The 26,543-nt window shown below is 45.8% G+C and overlaps 1 pseudogene; it reads left to right on the forward strand.

Moving 5' to 3' along the window:
* Positions 1 to 26,543, forward strand: part of LOC136453455 (phenylacetaldehyde reductase-like) — a 54,265-nt pseudogene that overhangs the window by 20,192 nt on the left and 7,530 nt on the right.

The raw sequence follows: 26,543 nt of genomic DNA on the forward strand, positions 1-26,543 counted from the left end.
ACAAAACTGATGGCAGTCAGGTTCATTAGAGAAATCCTTCATCCAGACTGGCTAGCAAACCTGGTCCTTGTGCAGAAGAAGAACACGGACGAGTGGCACATGTGCGTCGACTACACAGATCTCAACAAACATTGCCCAAAAGATCCGTTCGGGCTACCACGCATTGACCAGATAGTTGACTCAACAGCAGAGTCTGCACTATTATCCTTTCTTGATTGCTATTCAGGGTATCACCAGATCGCATTAAAAGAACAAGACCAGAGCAAGACATCTTTCATTACTCCGTTCGGTGCTTACTGTTACAAGACCATGTCGTTTGGACTAAAGAATGCTGGCGCCACATACCAAAGAGCTATCCAAACTTGCCTTGGGGATCAAATTGGTGAAAATGTGGAGGCATACATGGATGATGTAGTGGTGAATACAAAGAACCCAAACACTCTGATTGAAGATTTAAAGCAAACCTTCGAAAACTTGAAGAGATGGAGATGGAAGTTGAACCCAAATAAATATGTATTCGGAGTTCCCTCAGGACAACTACTCGGATTTTTGGTCAGCCAGCGCGGGATTGAAGCCAGCACCAAGCAAATTCGAGCTATAACAGAAATGGGCCTACCTAGAAGTATCAAAGATGTGCAGAAACTAACAGGATGCATGGCAGCCCTCAACTGTTTCATATCAAGGCTCGGCGAAAAGGGGTTACCTTTCTTTAAACTACTAAAGAAGACAGACAAGTTTGAGTGGACAAAAGAGGTCGACGAAGCTTTCAAGAAACTTAAGGCATACCTCACATCCTCACCAATTCTCACACCCCCAAGGAAAGACGAAGATATGATACTATACATTGCAGCGACTATTGCTGTGGTCAGCACGGTAATAGTCGTAGAAAGAGAAGAAGAAGGACGCGTGTATAAAGTACAACGACCCGTATAGTACATCAGTGAAGTATTATCTGAATCAAAACTACGGTACCCGCATGTACAAAAACTACTCTACACCCTATTAATCACTTCATGCAAGCTTCGCCACTATTTTGAAAGCCACCAGATCACAGTGGTGACAGACTTCCTGCTTGGAGACATCTTACAGAACAGAGATGCGATGGGACGCATATCAAAGTGGGTAGTTGAACTCGGAGCTCTTAACATCGATTTCACCCTGCGGAAAGCAATCAAATCTCAAGCCCTTACTGATTTTGTGGCTGAGTGGACAGAGATTCAATGGCCTTTATCAGATACAATCCTTGACCACTGGAAGATGTACTTTGATGGGTCACTCAAACTAGGCGGAGCCGGCGCAGGCGTTCTCCTCATTTCTCCAGAAGGAAAACAACTCAAGTACGTCCTTCAGATATTATGGCAAGCTACAAATAACGAAGCAGAATATGAAGCCCTCATCCATGGGCTACGAGTGGCAATTACCATCGGAATAAAGAGATTACTCGTATACGGCGATTCAGCAGTAGTCATCAACCAAGTCAACAAAAATTGGGATTGCACCAAAAAAACATGGGTGCTTACTGTGCTGAAATATGGAAACTTGAAAAACATTTCCAAGGATTAGAAATTCTACATGTCCTGCGTGATTCCAACATTGCAGCAGATGTCCTCGCCAAGCTTAGATCAGACAGAGCGAAGGTTCCACCCGGCGTATTCATAGAAGAGCTATCAGTTCCCTCTATCAAACAACCCGGTGAGACAACCCCTGAAATTCAGGCTAAAGGCGTTCAGATCTTGGTAATCAACACTTCATGGAGCCAAGTTTTCATCGACTATATCAAAGAAAATAAATTGCCAGTAGTTAAAGCAGAAGCCACCCAAGTTGTTCGTAGAAGCAAAAACTACGTTCTAGTAGGAGATAGACTTTATAGAAGAGCAGCATCATTAGGAGTACTCCTAAAATGTGTCTCATTTGAAGAAGGCAAAGAGATCCTAGATGAAATACACTCAGGTTGCTGTGGAAATCATGCCGCTTCAAGAACACTGGTTGGCAAAGCATTTCGCACCAGATTTTACTAGCCAACAGCTTTGAAAGACGTAGAAGAACTTGTCAGAAAATGCAAAGGTTGCCAAATGTTTGCAAGACAAGCCCATGTGCCAGCTCACAATCTTATCTGCATCCCACCCGCTTGGCCTTTTTCCTGTTGGGGGCTGGATCAAGTGGGACCTCTGAAGAAAGCAAAAGGCGGCTTCGAGTACATCTTTGTAGCAATCGACAAGTTCACCAAGTGGATTGAATACAAACCACTCGTGAAATATAGCGCAACCAAAGCAGTCAAGTTCATCCAAGACATTATGCACCGCTTTAGCATGCCCAATTGCATCATCATAGATCTAGGCTCCCCCTTCACAGCTACAGAATTCAAAAGCTGGGCACAAGACTGTGGTTTCAGTATAGACTATGCATCTGTTGCACATCCATAAGCCAACGAACAAGTAGAAAGGGCTAATGGACTCATACTAGCTGGATTAAAACCAAGGTTATACGAAGAACTAGTGGACTATGGGTCCAAATGGATTAAAGAATTACCTAAAGTAGTATGGGGGCTACGAACTCAAATAAGCAGAGCAACAGGCTACTCACCCTTCTTCCTAGTTTACGGGTCAGAGGCCGTACTGCCTGCCGACTTGATCTGGACATCACCAAAGATAGAACAATACGATGAAGGAGAAGCAGAACACACAAGAAGATTAGAACTCGACAGCTCAGAAGAAGTCAGAGTAAACGCTACCCTCCAGTCAGCCAGATACCTACAAGGTTTAAGATGACACTACAACAAGAGTACCCATCCTCGATCATTACAAGTCAGAGACTTAGTGCTAAGGAGGATACAAAAGACTGACGGACGACATAAGCTACTCAGTCCATGGGAAGGTCCGTTCATTGTCACAAAAGTCACCGGACCAGGCACATACAAGTTAATAACCGAAGATGGAAGAGAAGTCAGCAATACATGGCACATCAGCCAGCTAAGAAGATTCTACGCGTAAAAACAACTCAAGAAAAAACAGATATGCAAGCCACAAGGGACCAATGTTCACAATCGACGAAGGACAATATTCTTCGACAACATATGTATTAGTTTATATTCATGATCAATAAAGATGATATTCATCCACGGCATGTCTTGTCATGACTTTCAATGAGTTGTTTTCATGAAACAAAAAGCAAAATGGTGGAAAACATGCCTGAGCATCCCGGCCGAGAGCAAAATAGCTAAAAAGACGCTTGAGCCCGCCGATGAGGGTAGCTAGAAGCTAACACCTGAAACAAAAAGCAAAATGACTGAAAACATGCCTGAGCATCCCGATCGAGAGCAAAATAGCTAAAAAGACGCTTGAGCCCGCCGATGAGGGTAGCTAAAAGCTAACACCCGAAACAAAAAGCAAAATGGCTGAAAACATGCCTGAGCATCCCGGCCGAGAGCAAAATAGCTAAAAAGACGCTTGAGCCCGCCGACGAGGGTAGCTAGAAGCTAACACCCGAAACAAAAAGCAAAATGGCTGAAAACATGTCTGAGCATCCCGGCCGAGAGCAAAATAGCTAAAAAGACGCTTGAGCCCGCCGATGAGGGTAGCTAAAAGCTAACACCCGAAACAAAAAGCAAAATGGCTGAAAACATGCCTGAGCATCTCGGCCGAGAGCAAAATAGCTGAAAAGATGCTTAAGCCCACCGATGAGGGTAGCTAGAAGCTAACACCCGAAACAAAAAGCAAAATGGCTGAAAACATGCCTAAGCATCCCGGCCGAGAGCAAAATAGCTGAAAAGACGCTTGAGCACACCGATGAGGGTAGCTAAAAGCTAACACCTAAAACTAGTCGACCAAAATTAAGCTTCAAAAGACCCTCTAGCTCTTCGTTTTGAAAAGCAAGAGGCTCGGGGGCTACATCTAGATAGGAATACTTTTTCCTCAGAAAAGCACAAGCGCCACTCAAAAAAGCACTCGGATGCCGAAGTTTGTCAAAGCAACATTCCATGCCGAGTCGTTTTACATAGCACAGACGAAAGGTTGTCAACACAAAGATCTACATCTAACAAGTCATAGCGCGGACAAAGCACTCGATGGGTCACAAAAGAGGAAGAAAAGAAGAGTACTCGACAAATCGAGGGATTTCGTTAGGATAACGCGCAGAGTTGTTTACAGAGCAAAGACAAAAATGGGACAAAGTACTCAGCAAGTCAAGTAACTCCAACCACACCCGAGCAAAGAATACATCAACGAAAATAAAGAATCTTCATTTGAAGAGGAGTATAATATTACAAGAGGCTGGTCAATTGGATCAGGCATTGTCATCAGGAAGGGAAATATCAATATTAAGACTGTCTACAACCCTACTGGCTAAATCTTTGACCTCAGGCTCCATCCTCTCAACGGCATCAAGGTATTATTGACTGTCAGCTTCCTCCGCTATCTTGGATAGAGGCGCCTCTGGAGCAAGGACCCGGACCTAGGCCAGCACATTCTTGGTACATACTTGAGCGCACTTCTTCGCAAACTCTTGGAAACGAGTCGGAATCCGAGGAATGAACTGATCCCAAGATTGCCCGTCATCCGCTGGAGTCCGGAGAACATCAGCTACTGAACGAAAAGATTTCCACAAAACGTTCCAATTTTCAGTAGCCATCGCCAGCTTCCCGGACAAGCCTTCAATAGTTTTTTGGGCTTGCACAAGATCTCTGTCAGCTCCACGCCTAATCAGCTTAGCAAGGGCGAGTTCTTCCTCAGCATGAGTAATTACCTCCTCAGCCTTGTTATGACTAGAGCAGACAAGAGCCTTCATTTCATCGATACTCTCCGAGAGCTTCTGCTTTTCAACTCGGAGAACTAGACAAGACACCGAAAAACAAGTCAGCAAAAAAAGAAGTCAAAATACAAGAAGAAACAAGCAGAACCCGCGACACCTTTGCATTCTTTCTTCGCAGATTCCACCGCGGCATCCCTCGGCTTCTCCGTCTCTACTACCCGGGCATGAAGAGTTTTCTCCTCCTTTTGGTGCATTTGACGCTCTGTCTCCAACTCAGCCCGGAGGAGGTCAAGATCGGCTTTCAGAGTGTTCACCTTAGAAGACAACTTTCTCTCATTTTCAGATGAGAAAAAGAAGCCAGAATGATCACAAGAGAAAGACTGAGCAAAAAGAGACAAAGAGAAACAAGGCGTAAGGACAGAAGAAAAATGAGCATGCAAAAGAGGAGTGGCAGTAAAACTTACCTGGAGCTTTTCACCAAAAGAAGTCATGAGGGTCGATAAGCTCCCCCAGGCTGCGGTCAGCTCCGATAGCCGATGGGTGGCATCAAACTGTTGCACCACATCACCGGTAAAAGAGGGACCGCCGGAAGCAAGAGAAGGGGAAGGAGAGGCCGGCTGGGGCGAAGAAGGAATGACCAAAGCAACCTCCAAGGAAGCCAGATCCAATCCCTTAGAAGGACCCGACGCGACGGCTACAGTCACCTCTAGGGCGGCCAAGTCCGCAACTTCACCAGGTAGCTCCGAAGCCCCCGCAACAACTTCATCAATAGTATGTTGTGAGTCCTGAGGCTCGGAACTCGATGGCATGGTGGAAGGCTGAGAAGAAGTCGATGAAGAAAGGAGAGAAGACGAAACACTGAAAATTGATAAAAGGAAGCACCGATGAGAACCAGAAGAAGGAAGATAGAAGCAAAAAAGATGAAGCTAGAATCTACTCACCCAACCACTTTCTTCTTCGCGAAGCTAAAAGAAGGCCTCGCAGGGGGAACCAAGACGGTGAAAACATCCCCACCACCCAGCGACGGGAGCGGGATAGCAGATAATAGAGCCACGGAAGAAGCCGGGGCTAGAGCCGTGGAAGAACTCTACACTGGAGGAGCGGTAGAGCTCGGTACCGAGGCTACCAACACCGGAGCTTCAGAAGAGTCAGCGCGGGAGCCTCAGAAGAACTCATACCCGACGTTCGATTACTTCAAAAAGTTCAAGACTAAAAGTCAAGACAAAGAAGAGAAATTCAATGCAATAGGAATATGAAAAACAACTCACCGCCGCATGATGAGGGGTACTTCATCATCCTCCTCTCCCTCAGCCAAGGAAACCAGAGCACCTGCTGAAAAAAGAATAAAAACTACTCGGTTCAAGAGAGAAATAGGAAAACAAAGGAACAAAGAGTATTAAATGTGCTCACCTAAGAGCATGCTAGCAACAACTGGAGTACCTGAGGGAGTACTTGGTTTGCGAGGCTTCTTGGAGACAGGCAGGCCAGATGAAGACCCATCCATTTGCCCCCTCTTTGGGACACTACGAGGACCGCTAGGGACTAGACGAGGAACATATTCTTCATATACATCAACAAATCCGGAAGAAACCCTAGGAAGGGCTATAGAGGTTTGGGACTTACTAGTTGCAGAAGTTCCAGCAAGTTTATCCTCAGTCTCCACCACGGCGGGGAGAACATCAAGAGGGATTGGGTCGACAAAGTTCCGCCCAAACTCCTGCGAAAAAGGATAAAACACCAAAACAAGGAAAAGCTAAGCAAAAATGGATGCAGCAAGAGTACATAAAGTACCCAAACAAAGAGATAGACAATCATAGCTGGGGGCGGGTTATTGGTAGAGAACTCGGAGGTAGTAGGAGGAATAACGCTCACTCCTTGCAGCATCTTTTGGAGATGCTCGAGTACCTCCTCACCGGTCAGCTCAAGAGCTAGGACCATGCGTGAAGGATCCTCGGCCCTAAAATACTCGAAGCCAAGGTGCTCCCACTCTTTCAAAGGCTAAACTCGGCGATGAAGAAAGCTCGAAACAATACCAAAGCCGGTTAAACCCTACTATTTCAGCATACTAATCCTATCAAGGAGTGGCTAGATCACTTGAATCTCAGCAGGTGACTCAAGTTTCTTGTCCCATCGGTCATTCACCATAGGACCAGATCTAGAGTGGATGATAAGGGAAGGGATCAAATTGACAGCGTAAAACCACTTGGCACGCCAATCTTTTATAGAATCGACCAGGTCATAGTCAAAAAACTTAATCTTAAGACCCTAGCAAAACTGAATCCCGCAACCGCTAAGAATGCTGGTTTCTTCGCGGTGGGATTGAGGTTTCAGACAAAAGAAAAAGCGAAAAAGAGATAGAGAAGGAGGGATTCCAAGGAAAGCTTCACAAAGATGAATGAAAATGGAAAGATGGAGAACGGCATTAGGGGTTAGATGGTTCAGACTAACCCCAAAATAACTAAGAAACTGATGAAGGAAGGCGGAAGCAGGAAAGCAAAGTCCAGCGCGGACAAAGGAAACAAAGAGGACAATCTCACCAGGACCCGGAGCTGGAACCCGATGCTCGCCCAGAACTCTCCATTCAGCGATGACTTTGCTTTGGATCAAGCCATCGCTGACGAGCTCGCGCAGCTGATCTTCGCTTGTTGTTGGAGCCAGCCAAACCTTCTGAGCAGCCCTCATGGCCACGAACTCCTAGTTTTTGATCAAAGAAAGGGATGACTCCTCATCCACGAAGGTCGCCTAGGACTTGCTTGTGGTTTTCTTCTTTCCCATGAACTAGCGGAAGCAAGAAGGCACTAGGAAAGATGAAGCTAGGATGGTGGTGCTCAGGTGACAGCAACGATGATGGCAGTGGATTTCTGAAAGCTAGGGTTTAAAGGCAAGAGCTGGGCAGCAAAGGAAAGGAAGATAAAAGGTCTTTAAATAGATTTTTCAGTAATAAAAATGGCCCACAAGGCCCATTAAAACATAGTGTGAGAACGCAATGGTCCATTTACCGATGCAGCTAAAACGATGGAGGGCACAAATCCACACAACGATACAAACCAATGGGTAGATTTCAGACTTATTCGTCCAGCACCACGGCAGGGTTATCAGATCGCTACAAGAACAACTCATCAAACCAAGAAGAAAGAAAGGGCTACCTCGCAAGGAACAAAGGAACCCAGTTATTTAAGAAAGAACTCGGTAATCTCATGAACGACAGGGATCACAGCAGAAAAGTAAAAGACAACTCAGAAGACAAGATTCGTTCCATTACAAGCGGCTTCAAAAATAGAAGATTACAAATCTTACAAGACCCAACGAACTCGGTACCATGAAAAGCAAAGTAGCAAAGAGGAACACGGACATGGCTAGGCTTTGGAATGACTATGTGTCCCAAATTGCTACTCTGAAAGACAAACCACCATCAGCTACACTATTTTCTTCAAAGGACGGACGCAGTGCATCCAAGGTAGAAATCAGCAGCACGGCAAGGCAACATGGAGCAGAGAAGGCTGGTGGGCATCTGTCTACCCAAGACCGATGTGATGCTAGATATGGTGTTGATCTGCACCAGACAGTCTCAAGACAGGCGACGAGGATCGACCTAGAACTGCCAGATGAAGGAACGAAGCCCACATCACAAGACTTCCTCCAACTACTGCCATGTACATCCTGGCACAATGCTATCGTGGGATTAGCCTACCTCTAATCCCTACCACAAGACTTCCTCCAGCTACGACAAGACACACAGGAACTACAAAATATGCCCGGGGGCTGCTCTACTTCACAAACTACCATGTTCATGACCACGAAGGTTTCAACAGAATGTCCAATGGATGAAAACAACCACTCTGGGACAGTATTTATAGATCAAAGGAGCGACGCACATGGACTAGGAGTACCAATGAAATAAGCCTAACAAAGGACACAGTGAAAAGACAGGACTCAATAATGGATGACTCAGGCGAGAGGGAACAGTACTCGAAGACGGGCATATTCGGAAGAATATACCAGCATAGTACAACCCATGAACAAAAGGCATTTACACTCAACCACCACCATACAACTAAATCTGACAACAGCAGACTATCAAAGAATATGTCAAGACCTCGCATCCGAGTTCTTCCTGAACAAAACAACAAGGATATACGCTCGGAGGCTGCATGCTGCCAAAACTACTCGGATGATGGTTTAATCCAAGACTAAAGGGCTGCTTCAGAAAGATGCCGCAAAACTACTCAGATGATGACATAATCCAGCTCTCAGGAACTACTTTAGAACAAAAATTTTCAAACAACATAAAGATTCAAGACCCTCCAACTTTTTGTTCCAAATAGCAAGAGGCTCGGGGGCTACACTCAGTGAGTGCCCTTTTTCTTCAAAAAAGTGCACGTCACCAAAATACTTCCTCAACGCAGACCACTTCAAGACATTACGATAAAAAGAACCCGGAACGAGCCATATTCGAGTTCTTTTTGATAAAACTTCAACGAACAAACAGAGCAACTTCAAGACAAGATCCTTCAGCTCCTTGTTCCAAATAGCAAGAGGCTCGGGGGCTACAACCAGATGGATGTACTTTTTCTTCAAAAAAGCACTCACCACTCGAAGGTCCCAAGAAGCGCTACAAGGTTTCACTCCAGAAAGCACTCGGATGATGTTTGTTCCTACTCATCAAGACCTAAAGGAGCAAAATGAGACTTTTAGAGCTCAACCATGAAGTGCTCAGGGGCTTGTCGATACGGGACCCATAGGATACCCCACAAAGGAGAGAGAAGATCTAGTCTAACTAGGATTCTTCCCTTGTAATCCTAGTAGTAGTACTATTTAGTAATCCTACTAGGAACTCTCATTGTAAACCGACTAGGACTCTGGCCTCCTGACTATATAAAGAAGGGCAGGGCTCCTGAACAGAGGAGAATGACAATTGTACAAATAATCAATCCAACACAAAGGCTAATGCCGACTAGACGTAGGGCTATTACTCGATCCACGATCGAGGGCCTGAACCAGGATAAATCGTTTGTCTCTTGCGTTAACCGTCGAGTTCAGCATACGCTGAAGCCCGAACATGCTACCTTGGGTATCCCTGTGGCAGGCAATCGGTGGTAAAACATCGACAGAGACCCGAAGCAAAACTATTCCTATGTGCAAGATCCAATGGAGCAATCACATTGAGAGAGAAGCAACATGGGAGAAAGAGTCTGACCTCTGGCTACAATACCTTATCTCTTCGAAGAGTACGTTACGCTTTAATCTTGAGGACGAGATTCTGTTAAGGGGGGTAGGACTGTAACAACCCAAAAATCCACACACCAAAAATCACAACTACAAATTTTTGTTTTAACCCCATGTGATGATGAGTGACATTTGTAGGAGCTAACCCTAAGTGTTGCATTAGTCCTCATCACCTTGAATTTATTTTACCACATAGCAATACATCAAGTTGCATTATATTCAACATGGTGATTTGGATTCTTTTGCCTTATGTGATGTTTAAATAACTCACTTAATATTTATGATAAACCCTAACCAAATTGGCAACAAATAAAAGAGAAAGGAAAGATGAGGGAACAGCAATAGCCTAGACCTGCTCGGCCTTGCGAATCGGCCTAGCTAGCTCAGCTGAGCCTCGCCTGCCCTTTCACGCGCGAAGCCCATGAAGTTGGCCCAGCATCGCCGCCCGCACGCGCACAGCCACTGACAAGCCAACCCCGCTTGTCAGCTATCATGTGCCACACGCAGCCACATCGCGCCAAGTGCCTGACGACCCAATCCCGCTTGTCAGCACAGTAGCATCTTCTTCCCCTCACCCATGCAATCTCCCCGTGCGACTGGAGGCTGACCAGTGTGGTAGGCGCGGGCTCAGGGTCATGCAAATCACATGATCTTGTTCCCCTTATGCCATGCCTACGCAACCGCATGAGAGCCATTGGATGCCCCACACGTATCACCACCACCCAATCGCCGTCCACCATTAGAGCCCTTGGAGCTCGGCTATAAAAGCCAACGCCCATGAGCCCTAACCCTTAGCTCATTCGCCGCTACCGCTGGTGGCACAGCACCACACAGCATCAAGCCGAGAAATAGAGAGGAGGGAGAAGCAAGGTGGAGAAGGAAGCCGCTGCGGGGAGGACCTCGCCGGAGCCAGGAGCGCCACCCCGATCAGCTACAACGACGTAGCTACCCGGCACAGCACTGCATCGCCTCACCACGGCCTCGCCTTGCCACTGCACTGCCATCCTACCACCACGAACCCTGTGGTGAGCCATCTTGCTGAGACCACCTCCCTAGCCAAATGGAATGTGACTGATCGAAACCTTGCTGAAGCTTCAAGCTCCGGCCTAGCCCAACTGGTTAGCTAGGGAGACCGCCATGGCCATGCTTGCCAAGACCCAGGACACGCCGTGCGCACTGCCATCAGCCAAAAGGAGGACCCTAGCCATGACATTGTACATCAGAGCAGGAGCGCACATGCATGGACACGCTCACCATGGCCGAGAGCACAACCATGGTGAGACCACCACGTCTTCTACGTTGCGATAAAGGCAACATTGACACCCGACTGGCCCCGCCATGTCGAGAGACACACTGTGCTCACCCTAGCCAAGGAAGAAGCCCACCGGAGCCCTATGTTGCCACACCGCACCTTGTTGGAGCGGCACCGCCTCTGCTTTGCCCCCATCACCATGACCAGAGCCACTAGGAGCACCAGGAGCTCCATCAACACGCCCACCATGGCTGTAGAAGCACCGGGGAGCTCACACGCTCCTCCAACTGGACTCTCGCTACCACCGTAGCCCTGTCCATGCACGCCGACAAACCCACGCCACCGTTCGCCATGGCCAGAGCCCTAGGAAGCCCTAGCCATTGCCCCGACCCCACCATCACACTTGCTGAGGCATGGGGAAGCTATTGCCTACCCTAATCGGACGCTAGCACTGCCACGGGGGCTCGCTGGTGACCTCACCACTGGCGGGAGCCCCGTCGGAGAAGAGAAGGGGGATTTTTTTACCACGCCGACCACATCCTGAGCAGCTCCGCTGAGCAACTCTGACCACGACCACGCCGACCACATCCCGAGCAGCTCCGACCATGACCACGCCGACCACATCCTGAGCAGCTCCACCGAGCAGCTCCGACCATGACCACACCGACCACATCTCGAGCAGCTCCACCGAGCTCTGACCACGACCGCGTCGTGCACGTGAACCAAACCCTAGGAAGGAGTAAGTGGACCAAGTCCCTCATAGACCGGCTCTGCGGTCTATGGACCAACACAGGCGGGTTCACCATGAACCGTGCCTCACCTGCGCCCGTGGATCACGGCCCATTAGTGGCCCAGTAAGACGACGTGGCAGCACCACAGCATGCCATGTGGTGGGCCAAAGCCTGGCCCAAATCCAGGCCCAACCAGCCCAGTCGAGGCCCAGCCTATATTGGCCATTGACCGATCAACATTGATCGTTGACCAAGACCACCTATCAGTGACTGTGATCCGTTGACCATTGACTCGCCCGTTGACTTGACGTCGACTTAGACCGAACCCACATGTCGGTGACCCAAGAGCCTTTGGTCCCACCTGTCAATAGCTGATGACGTAGATGACGCCATGATGACCCCACCTGTCAGCTCAAAACTAAGATGATGATGTCATGCTGATGTCATACTGAGGTTAGCATGCCACGTGGACCAGTCACAGTGTGACACGTGTCAGCCCAGGATTAATTCAGCCTTTTCCATTTTCAGAAATGATTGAAACTTCGGAAATTCATAACTAATTCATACGAATGCAGAAAAATACAAGACTAGGACCAAAATTCATCTAAAATCAAGCTCTACGCAATGAACCCATGTTTGAGTGCATTTGGCTCTTTTGAATTTTCATTGCTTTTTGTGCTATTCTATAGACATCGCTAACGCGACTATAATACGATCATTTGTAGATTCAGAGTGAACCAGATGGACAAGGACCGAGAGTGCCATGAGGAGTATGGAGATGACTTCACTGAAGATGCCACATCCCACCCAATCTCGTAGCACCTATTACGCATGGCTAATATAGAACTGCTATTGCTTTACTTTACTGCTACAATCATACTATGATAGGACTTGCATGGTTGTATGCTTACTTGATGGCCTTTACCTTGACGCAACCTTACCCCTGCATACCCTACTATTAGGCTAGACACACGCTTACTGCTATATATTTCATTACTTGTACTTCTACTACGCTTATACTACATGCATGGTGGAAACTGGTGTTATCTGGACTATGGGGAGAGTGCTGCATGTGTGACTTGGGTGTGTGGAGGATGAGGGTTGTGTCGACCAAGTTGGAGTATACGACGAGCCTAGGGCAAGTCTTGCCATGTGGTGCTACCTGGGCACCCCTAGAATGGATACCTATGGTGGGTAAATGGTATATGAGGTGGTCCTAGGTGTGAACCTGTGATGGGAGGAGCCCGGGATGGAGGTGTTGTGATGGCACGGTAAATGGAAACCCCGATGAAGACATTCTGGCTTGGTCATCCCTAAGGACTTACTAGTACTTAGATTCACCGGGAAGCCTTACATACCACTCGCCCTATATGGTGTGGGACGGCTGGACTACTTGGTAGGATATTGCCACTACTGCTAGGTTGATAGCGGACAGTGTAAGGAGGTACGAGGTGCGGAGAATTCCCCCACACCCTTCTGAGACTTCATGGAGACCTTGTGGACCTGGCTCATGACTCATAGTTTTAGCCACCCTAGACTAGACTTGGGGTGTACCAGGGCTGAATGGTAGAGTGGCATTATTCTAGGCTAGCAAGCGGTCGGAATTAGCCCAGTTGATGACGGTCAGTGAGGAAGGCAGATCTTGTGGTTATGTAAAATCTCTGCAGAGTGTATGGTTAATCGATTGATACATGTGCTGACTTGTCGGCTATGGACCTTTCTTGGGTTTCGCTTAAACTAGATAATGAGATGAGTCCTTCTCTTCTTCCCCTGTGAGAGAGTGTCGGTCGTAGCCAGGGGCTACGGGCCTTGAGACAGTGCCGAGAGGAAGTTGTCCTATCAACTGAGCGATGGTATGGTGATGATATGGAGATGGTGGTATATCAGTCCTAGGATCAAAACCTGGCTCTAGAAAGGGAATGGGGTGGAATGTGTGTGGAAATGGTGTTAAAACTTGACCAACTATTATTATACACTTGATATGCTAAAACATAGGAAACCCCAGCCTTATAGGTTCCTTTTGAATATATCCAACTTGCATCCAATTTCCACAAAGCAATGCTCATAGGGTGGGAGTGGCCAGTATAAATCATACTGATAATTTTTGGCACACAGGTTCTGTTAAGGAGTATAGCTCTGAGGAGTTTGATGGTTGAGGGGTTCATGCCTACGCTTGAGTTTGGCGATCTTATCTTCAAGCTGTTCTGAATGAATGCTACTTTTGATTCCGCCAATGCGACAATATAATAAATTATGTAATTCTGCACTATTTGTACTCTGATATTATTATTGTATGGATGTGGTATTCGACTGGAAAATTGAGTAATATGATCTACAACGGTCTTATTACACTTCGACTCTGTGGATTTCCCTTCGCAGAAATCAGGTCGCTTCACCAGAACTCGAAGCTGTCTGACCCTCTAGAGCTAGAAGCGACACTGAAGCGGTCTAGGTCGGATCAACAACTAGAGCTGTTGTTGAATGTGCAGGTATGACTGGAGTAGCTGGCTCTAATGATGCCACTGACGAAGGGAGCATCTCTGCAGTCCCGGTAATAGGTGCAACTATAGAAGGACCTGGGACATGCAAATATGGTGGAGTAGGCTGCCCTGTCAACTCACTGAAGGATGCACCAAGGCTCCTAGACACTATAATCTCTGGCACTAGCAGCGAGGAAGTCTGAGCCAGTGTGAAGCCTGTCTAAAGAGGTGTAAACTACGGGGCTAGCACTGGCGAAGCGAACCACTGGGACACCTGCTCTGTAGGAGAAGCAAACTATGCTGGTGGCTATCCCTGACTCTGAAGCCCACTAGGCTGTAACACTAGAGTTATAGAAGTGGTGGCAGGCTGACCAAGCTAGGGTGAAGGCTGTGGTGGTGGAACCCCAATAGCTATCACTACATGCTGCATAAATCCAAGGAGCTACTGCTGATGCATGGCTTGCTGCTACCGCTAAAACTCATCCTATCGAGCCTAGAACTATACAAAGGTAGTGGCGGTCTCCTGAGACTGGCGAGCCTGATCTTGCCTCATCCGCTCAAGTATGGCAAGTAAAACGGGGTCAGTCTATGGTGCAGATGGAGCTGAACTGGAACTACCAGCCTCATGATTATGTTGTCGTGGAGGCATCTAAGGTATCTCGTGGTAGTCCTCATCTGAGCTATCACTAGGGTCGCTCTCGATTATCCCCTCCTACTGAGCATCCAACTACTCCTCCTCTATAGCTGCTATGCCCCTGATAGTATCATTCTATTGGGCTACAGTCTCTGGCACCTTTGGACAACGATGTGGCTGGCTAGGTGCACTCGGTGTACTATGGCAGATCATCTGAGTTAGGTTATATGCAGGGAACTCTATCGTAGCACCACTGTACTCAGCTAGCATCTCAGGCGGCCTCACTGTAACTGCCATGTGAATAAGAAACATGATCCAGTGGGCATAGGGCAACTGTCGTTGACCTTTGAACCCCTCAACAATAGTGTCCTCCATCTTTGATAGAAGGAGATCCCAAATATTAAACATTATCTGCTACATCAGACAGTTCAGTAGCCACAACTGTATGCGAGTCAAGCCCTCGTGATAGCCCATCCTCGGAAGCAGTATCCTCCTCATAATGGCATCAAGCACTCTAGCAGTGGGAGTAAGATCACTGGGTGTCCTGCTAGACCCCTCACCGAATGGCTCTGTGAAGCAGTGGCGGACTAGATCTATAGGGGGCACCATCCCGCCATGAGGATGTCTAGGGGGCGTTATTTATCCATAGCAAACCTCATGTAGCTGGATGGACTGCTCCTGAAGCCTAAGTATCTCTCTGACCCTGGTGCTCATTAGCCTATAATCTCTGCCACTAAATGCAAAGTGTATGAATCTATGCTGTGGGTCAATCCAGAGAGAAGCATATAACTGATGGACCCAAGATTGAACATACAATCCTGTCCGTCCAAGTACGTCTATCAACCCTAGCAAGTAGGAAAGGTAGGGTCGAATGTGCTCTCTAGCTGCTGCAATAATAGACTCTATGTTGCACACCCTCTAAGATCTAAAAATAGCTCCACTATTAAGATATGCATTGTAGAAATTCTCCTACAGTGGTGTGTAGAAGCCCTCTAATGCACGCTCATCTCGCCTCGGCAGAAACCATTGCTCAAACTCCACAAATCTGAGCTGCTGCACCTGCTTGGCCATGGCAGCCCTCAGATCTGGATGAGTCACTAGAGGTAGACCCTATGATCTAGGTAGTGGATGAGAACCCCTCCGCTGTGTATCTGCCCTTAGTGTGACTGGAACACGGGTATGACTAGAGCGGTGAAGCTGTGGCTGAGGTGCCTACTTTGTCTCCTAGGCCTGCTGTCCCTCTTGAGTCTGCTCTGCTGCCTATGGCTCCTACTGCTATGACTCTCCCTGAGGCTGACCCTCATCAATGGCAACATGCCATCCTCCAATCATGAGAGTCCTAGGTGGACCACCATGAAGATGCTCAACCTGCTCAAGTGTAGCCCTCGCTTCTAGTGAAAGCTGATCTACGATCTAGACTCCACTGTGAGCACCTCCTCTCTCGGCACACTCTGTAGCCTCTACAACTGTGGCTGCTCTAGCTATATTTGCATCTGGATACTTGCACTTCTTTGTTGCCAGCTTCTTTGTTGCCTTGCCTTTTGGATCTACAGGCAAGCAAGGCGGACGCCTCGGATCCTCATCACCGGAACCACCTCCAACATTCTTGACGTGAACCATCGGTTGGATCTGAAAAGAACAACTACCACTGACAAGAAACAACTGCCAACTATCACTTTCGAGGCTTGGCCTTGATCCGTACTCGTGAGCTTGGCCCCGAGTTGACTGACAACGCCAAATAGGACCTCAACGACATAGACTCGCTGCACAATAGAATAGAGGATATATAGATAATCTTAATTGTACATCTAGAGATACGAAACCCTAAGAAAGCAAGCAATTAAGTATGAAATTGAATCGAAGGCTTGCTACCTGATGAACCGGTGATCTGAAGAGAAAAAAGCGACATGCGAGGAACCACCGGGTCGGCTAGGGTTTGGGTTGCAATGCGGTGAGAAAACGGTCGTGAAGCAGAGGCGCAGGGCACTAGCGCTAGAGCGTGGTAGCTCAACCGCAAGAGCTTGGCGGCAGAGCTGGGCAGCTCAGTGGCGTCGGTGGCAGTGGCGCGCAGAGGCGTGGCATGGCAGCATCGGCCACGTGGGCGTGGTGGAGCGAGGGGCACAGGCGGCGGCGTGTGGAGGCATGGGGCGTGGAGGTGCGACGGCGGCGACGAGCGCGAGCGGCGGTGGAGACGAGCTCGGTGACTATTGTGGCTCGGCGATATTGGCATACATGGCTAGGTCAAAAACACCGGCGCGTGACTTATATGGGGTCCCCCATGGAGTAGAAAAGGAAAAGGAGAAAGAATCTGGGTCCCGCACGTTTTCTACTAACCGGACGCTCTGGTGGCAACGACCAGATGCTGCCACCCAGCGTCTGGTCGATTCTAGTAAGGTCCAAAACCCTTAGAATCATGACCAGATGCATTCGGTGGACACCGACCGGATGCAGCCAGAGTCCGGTGCAAGCTATCTTCTTCGTCTTCGATCGACCGGACGTAGAGCCACCATCTGACTGGATGTTGGGAGAACACTGTTTCAGCATCTGGTCACTCTTTCGTAGCAAGTTCACCTGCTATGAACTAACCGGACGCTGGACATCAGAGTTCGGTGCAGCGTTCGGTCACTCCTTTTCAAGCGAATCTTCAAAGTCCTTCGTGCTGCCTGTTCTCAATCAAGTCCCAACCCCAATAAAATCCAAATAAATACCAATTAGGACTGATGTGAGTGACCTCTCTCAAACCCTCATGTTTTTCAAAAATATTTTGCCTTAGGCTATTATTCTTTTTATGAAAATAGGCAATAAGAGGGCAATTGAAGATAAACAATAAAACAACATTCATGCATATGCAATGCAATACTTAAAGATAAATCTAGTTGCTTGTCAAGTTTGATCCAAGGTTAAGCTTCTTCACACGCTTTACGACGGTTATCTTAACCATGTTAGACAAGCCCTATATGCATTACCAAAAATTAAACATCTTATATATTACAATGCAATGCAAGGGACAACACAAGCTCATCTTTTAGTAAAGTTGCTAAAATCAAGAACATTGAGCTCATTCCGCAATCTACAAAATGTTGCCTCATCTAGCGGTTTAGTGAAGATATCCGCCAATTGATCCTTGGTCCTTACACCTTCTAATGATATATCATTTTTAGCAATATGATCTCTAAGAAAGTGATGGCGGATATCTATGTGCTTGGTGCGAGAGTGTTGAACCAAATTATTTACAAGTTTTACTGCACTCTCATTGTCGTACAAAAGAGGTACTTTATCTAGAACTACACCATAGTCTAGCAAAGTTTGTTTCATGTAAAGTATTTGTGCACAATAAGCACCCGCGACAATGTATTCCGCTTCGGCGGTGGACAAAGCCACACTATTTTGCTTCTTGGAGGACCAAGACACAAGTGATCTACCAAGCAAATGGCACCCTCTGGATGTGCTTTTTCTATCAACTTTGCAACCAGCATAATCCAAATTGGAATAGCCAACTAACTCAAATATAGCTCCTTTGGGATACCAAAGGACAATACTTGGTGTGTGCTTAAGATACCTAAGGATTCTTTTTATGGCAATTAAATGAGTTTCCTTAGGATTAGCTTGAAATCTTGCACACATACACACACTAAATATGATGTCAGGCCTAGATGCGGTTAAATATAACAAGCTACCAATCATAGAATGGTAGATAGTTTGATCAACCATGTTACCTCCCTCATCTAGGTCGAGATGTCCATTAGTTGGCATTGGTGTCTTGATTGACTTACATTCATCCATCTTGAATCTCTTGAGAAGATCATTTGTATATTTCTCTTGAGAGATGAAAATCCCTTCTCTCATTTGTTTGATTTGAAAACCAAGAAAGAATGTAAGCTCTTCAATCATTGGCATCTCGAACTCCTTCGACATCAATTCGCCAAACTCTTTGCAAGAATCTTCATTTGATGATCCAAAGATGATATCATCAACATACACTTGACAAATGAAGATATGCCCATCAAGCTTCTTGGTGAATAGTGTAGTGTTGACCTTCCCAATGGTGAAGCCCTTCTCAATGAGGAAGTCCTGAAGGCGCTCATACCAAGCTCTTGGAGCTTGCTTAAGCCCATATAATGCCTTGGACAACCTATAAACATGATTAGAATATCTAGGGTCTTCAAACCCAGGAGGTTGATCAACATAGGCTAGTTCATTAATAAAGCCATTTAAAAATGCACTTTTCATATCCATTTGATATAGTTTCATTTCATGATGTGATGCATATGCAAGGAGGATACGAATGGATTCTAGTCTTGCAACCGGTGCAAAGGTCTCTCCAAAATCCAATCCTTCAACTTGAGAGAACCCCTTTGCATCTAGTCTTGTCTTGTTCCTCACAACTACGCCTTGATCATCTTGCTTGTTGTGGAACACCCACTTTGTTCCAATGACTCTTGCACCTTTTGGCCACTCTTCAAGAGTCCAAACTTCATTGCAGGTGAAGTTGTTCAACTCTTCATGCATGGCATTTATCCAATTCGGATCTTGAAGAGCTTCTTCTACCTTGGTAGGCTCATAGCAAGAGACAAAAGAGTGATGAACAATAAATGAAGCAAGTTTTTGTGAGCGAGTCATTACACCCTTTGAAGGACTCCCTATGATGAGATCTTGTGGATGATCTTATAGTAGAGGTGTATTTCTTCTAATGACCACTTGAGGAGCAGGTTGTGGAGCATCAACATCTTATGCTTGTACTACCATTTGATCATGGGAGACATGGCTATCTTTATTTTCTACTCTCCCATCTTTATCATAATCTTGTGGCACACTTGATGGAGAAGGTGGATCAATCACTTGTACATCATCTTCATAATCTTTAGGCTTGATGTCTCCAACCAGAATATTCTTCATAGCCTCCCTCAATGGTTCATCACCTACATCATTAAGATTCTCATGTGCTCATTGGGAGAGATTCATCAAATTCCACATCATATGTTTCTTCAACCAAGCCAGTGGCATGATTAATACTCTATATGCTTCGTACTTTGATGAGTAACCAACAAGAAAACCACAATGTCTTTGAAACTTCCCTAGGTGTTGCTGCTTCTTATAGATGTAGCATTTGCAACCAAACACCCTAAAGAAGGAGACGTCTGGCTTCTTTCCATTGAGCAACTCATAAGGTGTCTTGCCAAGGAACTTTTGAAGAAATAGGCGGTTGGATGCATAGCATGCGGTGTTGATCGCTTCCACCCATAGAGCCTCGGGGATGTTGTACTCATCTAGCATTGTTCTTGCAAGAGTGATCAATGTCCAGTTCTTCCTCTCAACTACACCATTTTGTTGAGAAGTATATGTTGCGGAGACCTCATATTTGATTCCAACTTTATCACAATAGGCCTCTATGTTTGTGTTGTCAAATTCCTTCCCATTGTCACTTCTTATCTTCTTGAGCTTCACTTCAAATTCATTTTGTGCTCTCTTGACAAACTTCTTGAAGCATGATGCAACTTTGGATTTGTCATGAAGAAAGAATACCCATGTATATCTTGAATAGTCATCAACAATTACAAGACAATAAAGATTTCCTCCTAAACTCTTGTATGTTGTTGGTCCAAATAAGTCCATGTGAAGGAGTTCTAGCACTCTTGTGGTTGACATGAAAGCTTTGGTTGGATGGGTATTTGCAACTTGCTTGCCGGCTTGACATGCACTACAAAGCTTGTCCTTCTCAAACTTCACATCCTTCAACCCGCTCACCAAATCATTCTTCATTAGCTTCTTGAGTGACCTCATTCCAACATGAGCAAGTCTTCTATGCCATAGCCACCTAAGTGTTGTTTTGGTAAATAGGCAAGTCTTCAAATTTGCATCTTCGGAGGTGAAGTCTACTAGATATAGGTTGTTGTATCTAAATCCTTTGAATATCACTTGATCATCATCCTTCTTAGATACAACAACTTCCTTCTCGGTGAACAAGCATTGGAAGCCAAGATCATACAATTGTCCAACGGATAGCAAGTTGAAGCTCAATGAAGCAACATATAGCACATTTAAGATAGAATGATAATTTGATATTGTCACTTTGCCCAATCCTTTAACCTTGCCCTTTGAGTTATCTCCAAATGTGATTCTTTCTTGTCCATCTACTTCTTCATCTAGTGAGGTGAACATATGAGGATCACCGGTCATATGTTGTGTGCAACCACTATCAATAACCCAATGACTTCCACCGGTCTTGTAGTTCACCTACACACAAGAGATCAAGCTTTAGGAACCTAAACTTGTTGAGGGCCCTTCACCTTCTCAACAAATGACTTAGCAACCCAAATTTTCTTAGGCCTATTCTTGTTGGGAGGTCCAAAGAACATGACTTTCATCTTTCCACTAGAGTCCTTTTCTAAGCATGTAGTGAGCATTGAAGGCAAAAGGTCTAGCATGCTTGGGCAAGGGTTGTGGTGGTGGAGTTTGGTACTCATGAGCAAAGTGGCCTTCTTTTCCACACTCAAAACACTTCTTTGGCTTTGGCTTTTGTTGTTGATGAGCTTGGGCCTTCTTCTCTTTGTTTCCCATGTACCCAATGCCACTTCTATCCATCTTCATGATGGTGTTCATTAGTAGCTCACTTTGAAGATACTTGCCTCTAGTGAACTTGCTCAATCTAATCTTGAGATGTCTTTCTCCAACTTGAGCTTCTTGTTTTCTTCCTTAAGAGCATCATTATTTTTCTCTTCCTTGAGCTTCTTGTTTTCTTCTTTGAGCTTCTCATTCTCAAGCCTAAACTCACCATCATGATCAAGAGTTTCTAGCACAATGGACTTGGTGGTTTTGAGTTCTTCAAGATCTTTCTTGAGCTTTTCATTATCATTCTTGAGCTTGACAAACTCATCATAATCATTGGCCTCAACCACTTGCTTGCCCTTGCTACTAAAACTTTGCTCAATGCTCTCAATGATCAAATCATCACATGATGTAGCTATATCAATCTTAACAACATTGTTAGTAGCATCATGTGGCTCATTGAATAAATATTCTTGAGCAATAACTAGATTATCATGATTAATCTTAAGAGTAGTATATTCATCTTTTAGCATATTATGGCTAGTGATGATCTCTTTATGCATCCTCTCAAGTTTATCATGTTTATCTTTAAGCTCTTTCTTAGAAGATTTGAGCTCTTTGAGTTTGGATGACATAGCTTCATTTGCTTCTCTAAGCTCAACACTAGTCTTTTTGGCTATATCACATTTAGCTAAAAAAGAATCATTTTTAGCTTCTAGCTTGTCATTCTTAGCTCTAGTCTTTATAATGATCTTGGAGTATTTATTTAGCAATTTAACAAGATCATCATAAGAAGGTGATTGATATTCATCATCATCACTATCGCTATCATCATTACTAGCATGTTCATCACCACTACTCTCATCACCATTTGATACCTTGCGTTCACCCTTGGCCATAAGGCATAGGTGTGTAGAGGATGATGGCGATGGTGGCGGTGAAGATGATGAAGAGTCAATAACAATGGCGGCCACCTTCTTGTTTTCACCATCATCATCGAATGAGCCACTAGATGAATCAATGTCCATGAGCCAATCACCAACGATGTATGCCTTTCCACTCTTCTTCTTGTGGAAGTCCTTCTTCTTGCCATCTCTCTTCTTATATGGCTTGTCTTTCTTCTTCTCATCTTCATCACTTGAGTCATCTTTCTTGCCCTTGTTCTTGTTCTTGAACTTGTCTTTCTTGGGCTTTGTGCATTGGTGAGCTAGATGACCAAGTTCTCCACAATTGTAGCAATCTATCTCGGAGATTGGCTTTCTTCTAGAGCTAGTGAAGAACTTCTTCTTGCCATCAAACTTGATGCCACTCTTGTTGAGCTTCTTTAGCATCTTGGCAGTTTTTCTCACCATGAGCAAGGCTTGCATCATCAACTTCATCATCACTTGAGCTCTCATACTCAAGCCTTGCTTTGCCCTTCTCTTGACTAGCTTTGAATGCTAAGTTCTTTTCTTTCTTCTTGTTAGAGGATGAGCCATCTTAAGGTGTGATGTGCATGTACATCTCATGAGCATTGATCTTTCTCAAGATTTATGTCGGTGTGGCGGTGGAAAGATCACCTTGATGAAGCACGGTCACAATATGCTCATATTTGTCAATAGGGAGGACACTTAAGATCTTTCTTACAACATCGGATGGTTGCATTTGAGTTAGTCCAAGCCCATTGACTTTCTCTACAAGAACATTCAAACATGAACACATTTCATTAGCACATTCTTTAGGAAGCATCTCAAAAGAATTAAGTTTTTTCATGACAAGATGATAGCGTTCCTCACGCTCACTCTTTGTTCTCTTATGGAGCGCACAAATATCCGACCATAGTGCATGGGCGTCTTTGTGGTTCCTCACCTGGTTGAACACATCTTTACAAAGGCCTCTAAATATGGTGTTTTTAGCCTTTGCATTCTATTTTTCATAGTTCACCTCATCGCCTTGTAGGTTAGTAGCATCCTGAGGTTTTGGGAAGCCTTGTGAGGCGGCTCTAAGTATTCCAACATCTAAAGCTTCTAAGTACGCCTCCATGCAAATTTTCCAATATGGAAAATCATCCCCCTCAAAGATAGGAGAAGGTCCATCCCCGTGAGACATCTTTCTCTAGGCGGTTAAGCCTAAATACATGAGCATAAGGCTCTGATATCAATTGAAATGATCAAGATACCCAAGAGGGGGGGGGGTGAATTGGGCTAATTCTAAATTTCTTTGCAATAATTAAACTCTACGGTTAGCCCAATTAACCCTTTGTGCCTAGAAAGTGTTTCTATTGATCTAACGTACAAAAATTTAGCACCCTAGGTTCCAATCCTACTTTAGCATGGCAATTCTAGGAATGTAAATGACAAGAATTGAATTGCTCAAAGTAAAGAGAGAAGGAGGAACGTGGCGATGTTTTGCTGAGGTATCAGAGAGTCGCCACTCCCCACTAGTCCTCGTTGGAGCACCCACATAAGGGTGTAGCTCCCCCTTGATCCACGTAAGGATCAAGTGCTCTTTATGGGTTGATTCTTCGACACTCCGTCACGGTGAATCACCCACAACCGCTCACAACTTGAGTTGGGTCATCCACAAGCTCCGCTGGATGATCACCAAGCTCTCAATCACCACCACGCCATCTAGGTGATGGCGATCACCAAGAGTAACAAGCACGAACTCTCACTTGACCACGACAAGCCAAATGAGAAGGATGGATGCACACTTTGCTACTCTTGATCTCACTAATGAGGGCTCTCTTTGGGATTCTCAAATCTCAATCACCTCACTAGGACCTTGCTCTTCTTGGCACTCTCAAAGGTGTTTCTCAGCTATTGGAATGAGCAAAAGTACCCCCACACACATGAGTGGAGGAAGTATTTATAACATGGGCTAAAAAACGAACCGTTATGTGCCTCTATGGGGTGACCGGATGCTTCGTTCATGTTGAACAAACGCATCGGTCAGTTCACCCTGAACTCTAGTGTTTTCAGTGTGACCGAATGCTGGATAGCGTCTGGTCAGCACTGACCGAACGCGTTCAGTCAGCACTGACCAAACGCGTTCGGTCGAGATTTTCCCTCTCTGGAACCTTACTAGAGTTGACCGGACGCTGGCCCTCAGCGTCTGGTCACTCGACCTCTCAGTGTCCGGTCACACTAGACGAAAACACCTTGGTCAAATGAACTGATTAGACCCTACGCCAGCGTCCAGTCACACCAGAGCCAGCGTCCGGTCAGTATTTGACCCTCCATTCACTTCAAACTCTCGAACGTACATGAATAAAGTTTGCTCCATTGGATCTAAGGGCTATTTTGGAGCTACCTAGTGCTAGATTTAGCAAGTGTGCACCACACCTAACTCACTATACTCACCTAGGTCAAGCTACCTGTCTATACCCCCTTTAATAGTATGGCCAAAGGAAAAACAAAGTCCTAAACTACTCTAAGTGTCTCTTCAACTCCAAACAACACTTAGAACTAGTCCATCCTTAACCTTATCATCCATCCTTTGAAAACCGAAACGATTTCCATCGTAGGGGCATGACCACCATGATTGCCCAATCGGTCTCCATTACCGTGACCCAACTTAACTGCCTCTGCAAAACACACGTTAGTCACAATAATCACGTATTGTCATTAATCACCGAAACCCAACTAGGGGCCTATATGCTTTCAACTACAATTTAGCCATTTTTGTTCTAAGAACCGAAAGCAATTAACATTAAACCCTACACTTAGGCTTTTCCATTTGACCCACAACAATGAACCCATATCATAACAACGTGCGCTGAGGTTACCTTGGTTTGGTAGCTTTTCCACGCCTTGGCATCCTACGGTTGTATAATAAAATATTAAAATTGCATTAAATCCTAGGGAACGACGATTCTTAAGTTGAAAAATCTGACTAATATATACCAAATCAATTTGAAAAAAAAACTAGGAGGGAGTGAGGATACCTTGCTCTCGAAGATCTATGGATCAAATCAAAGTTTCTAAGGTCCAATATGCCGATTCGTGAGGTAGGATGAAGTGGAGAGAGAACAAACCCGAGAGGAAGGAGAAAGAAGAGGACAAAGGCTCAGGCAGGAAGGTTGGGCGCCGGGTTAAAACACCACCTCGGCGCCATAGATCTTAGCACCATTCTCAGCACCAAGCTCGACACTAAGATCTACGACACCAAGGTGCCTGCCAAGTCACCACCACGTCTACGCCGAGCCCAAGACTTAGGCGCCGAGACATGTAAGCTTGGCACCACTAGCGATGGCACCGAGCTAAAGGTCCATATTTTGAAAGCATACATCCAGAGGCATATTTATGATTTTTTTAAAAAAGGCTAAAAAAATTCGACCTCCTCCTCGGTCATGGTTACACCATGCACGCCACCGTTGAGAGCCTCGGTGCGTCACATGCTCTTTGATCTCTCTGTTTCCTTATTACCTTCACATGCCTGCCCCTACGCTGGCTTCACCGAATCAAAACTGGTTGTTCATTCAGAGGACGAGAGCGAGATGAAGCATCTGCAGGCCCTAGATGAAGCAGAGTCACGACTCTGGCTATTCCAGATGGACCTCCACGAACCCGACTCCATGCGGCCGGTGGTCGAGGGCGCCCACGGCATCTTCCACGTTGCTTCTCCGGTCATCCTGCACCCTGGACCCTGAGGCAATTTGATCCTTCTCCATATTCAATCAGATAGTGTTGAAAAATTCGTGCTGATAAATTGCTAGTCCGTGCTGATAAACTGGTGTTTGCGCTGCTTGATTGAAGAATGAGCTAGTGGAGCCTACGCTAAAGGGCACGCTGAGCGTCCTCCGCACCATGAAAGAGTGTGGAGTCGGCTGTGTTGTCATGGTGTCATCGTAGACGGCCATGGTGCCAAATCCTACGTGGCCTACTGACAAGGTCGTAGATGAGGACTCCTAGACCGACATCGAGCAGCTCAAGAAACTTCAGGTACAT

The sequence above is a fragment of the Miscanthus floridulus genome, chromosome 5 (genome assembly GCF_019320115.1).
Source record: "Miscanthus floridulus cultivar M001 chromosome 5, ASM1932011v1, whole genome shotgun sequence".
Taxonomy (NCBI): domain Eukaryota; kingdom Viridiplantae; phylum Streptophyta; class Magnoliopsida; order Poales; family Poaceae; genus Miscanthus; species Miscanthus floridulus.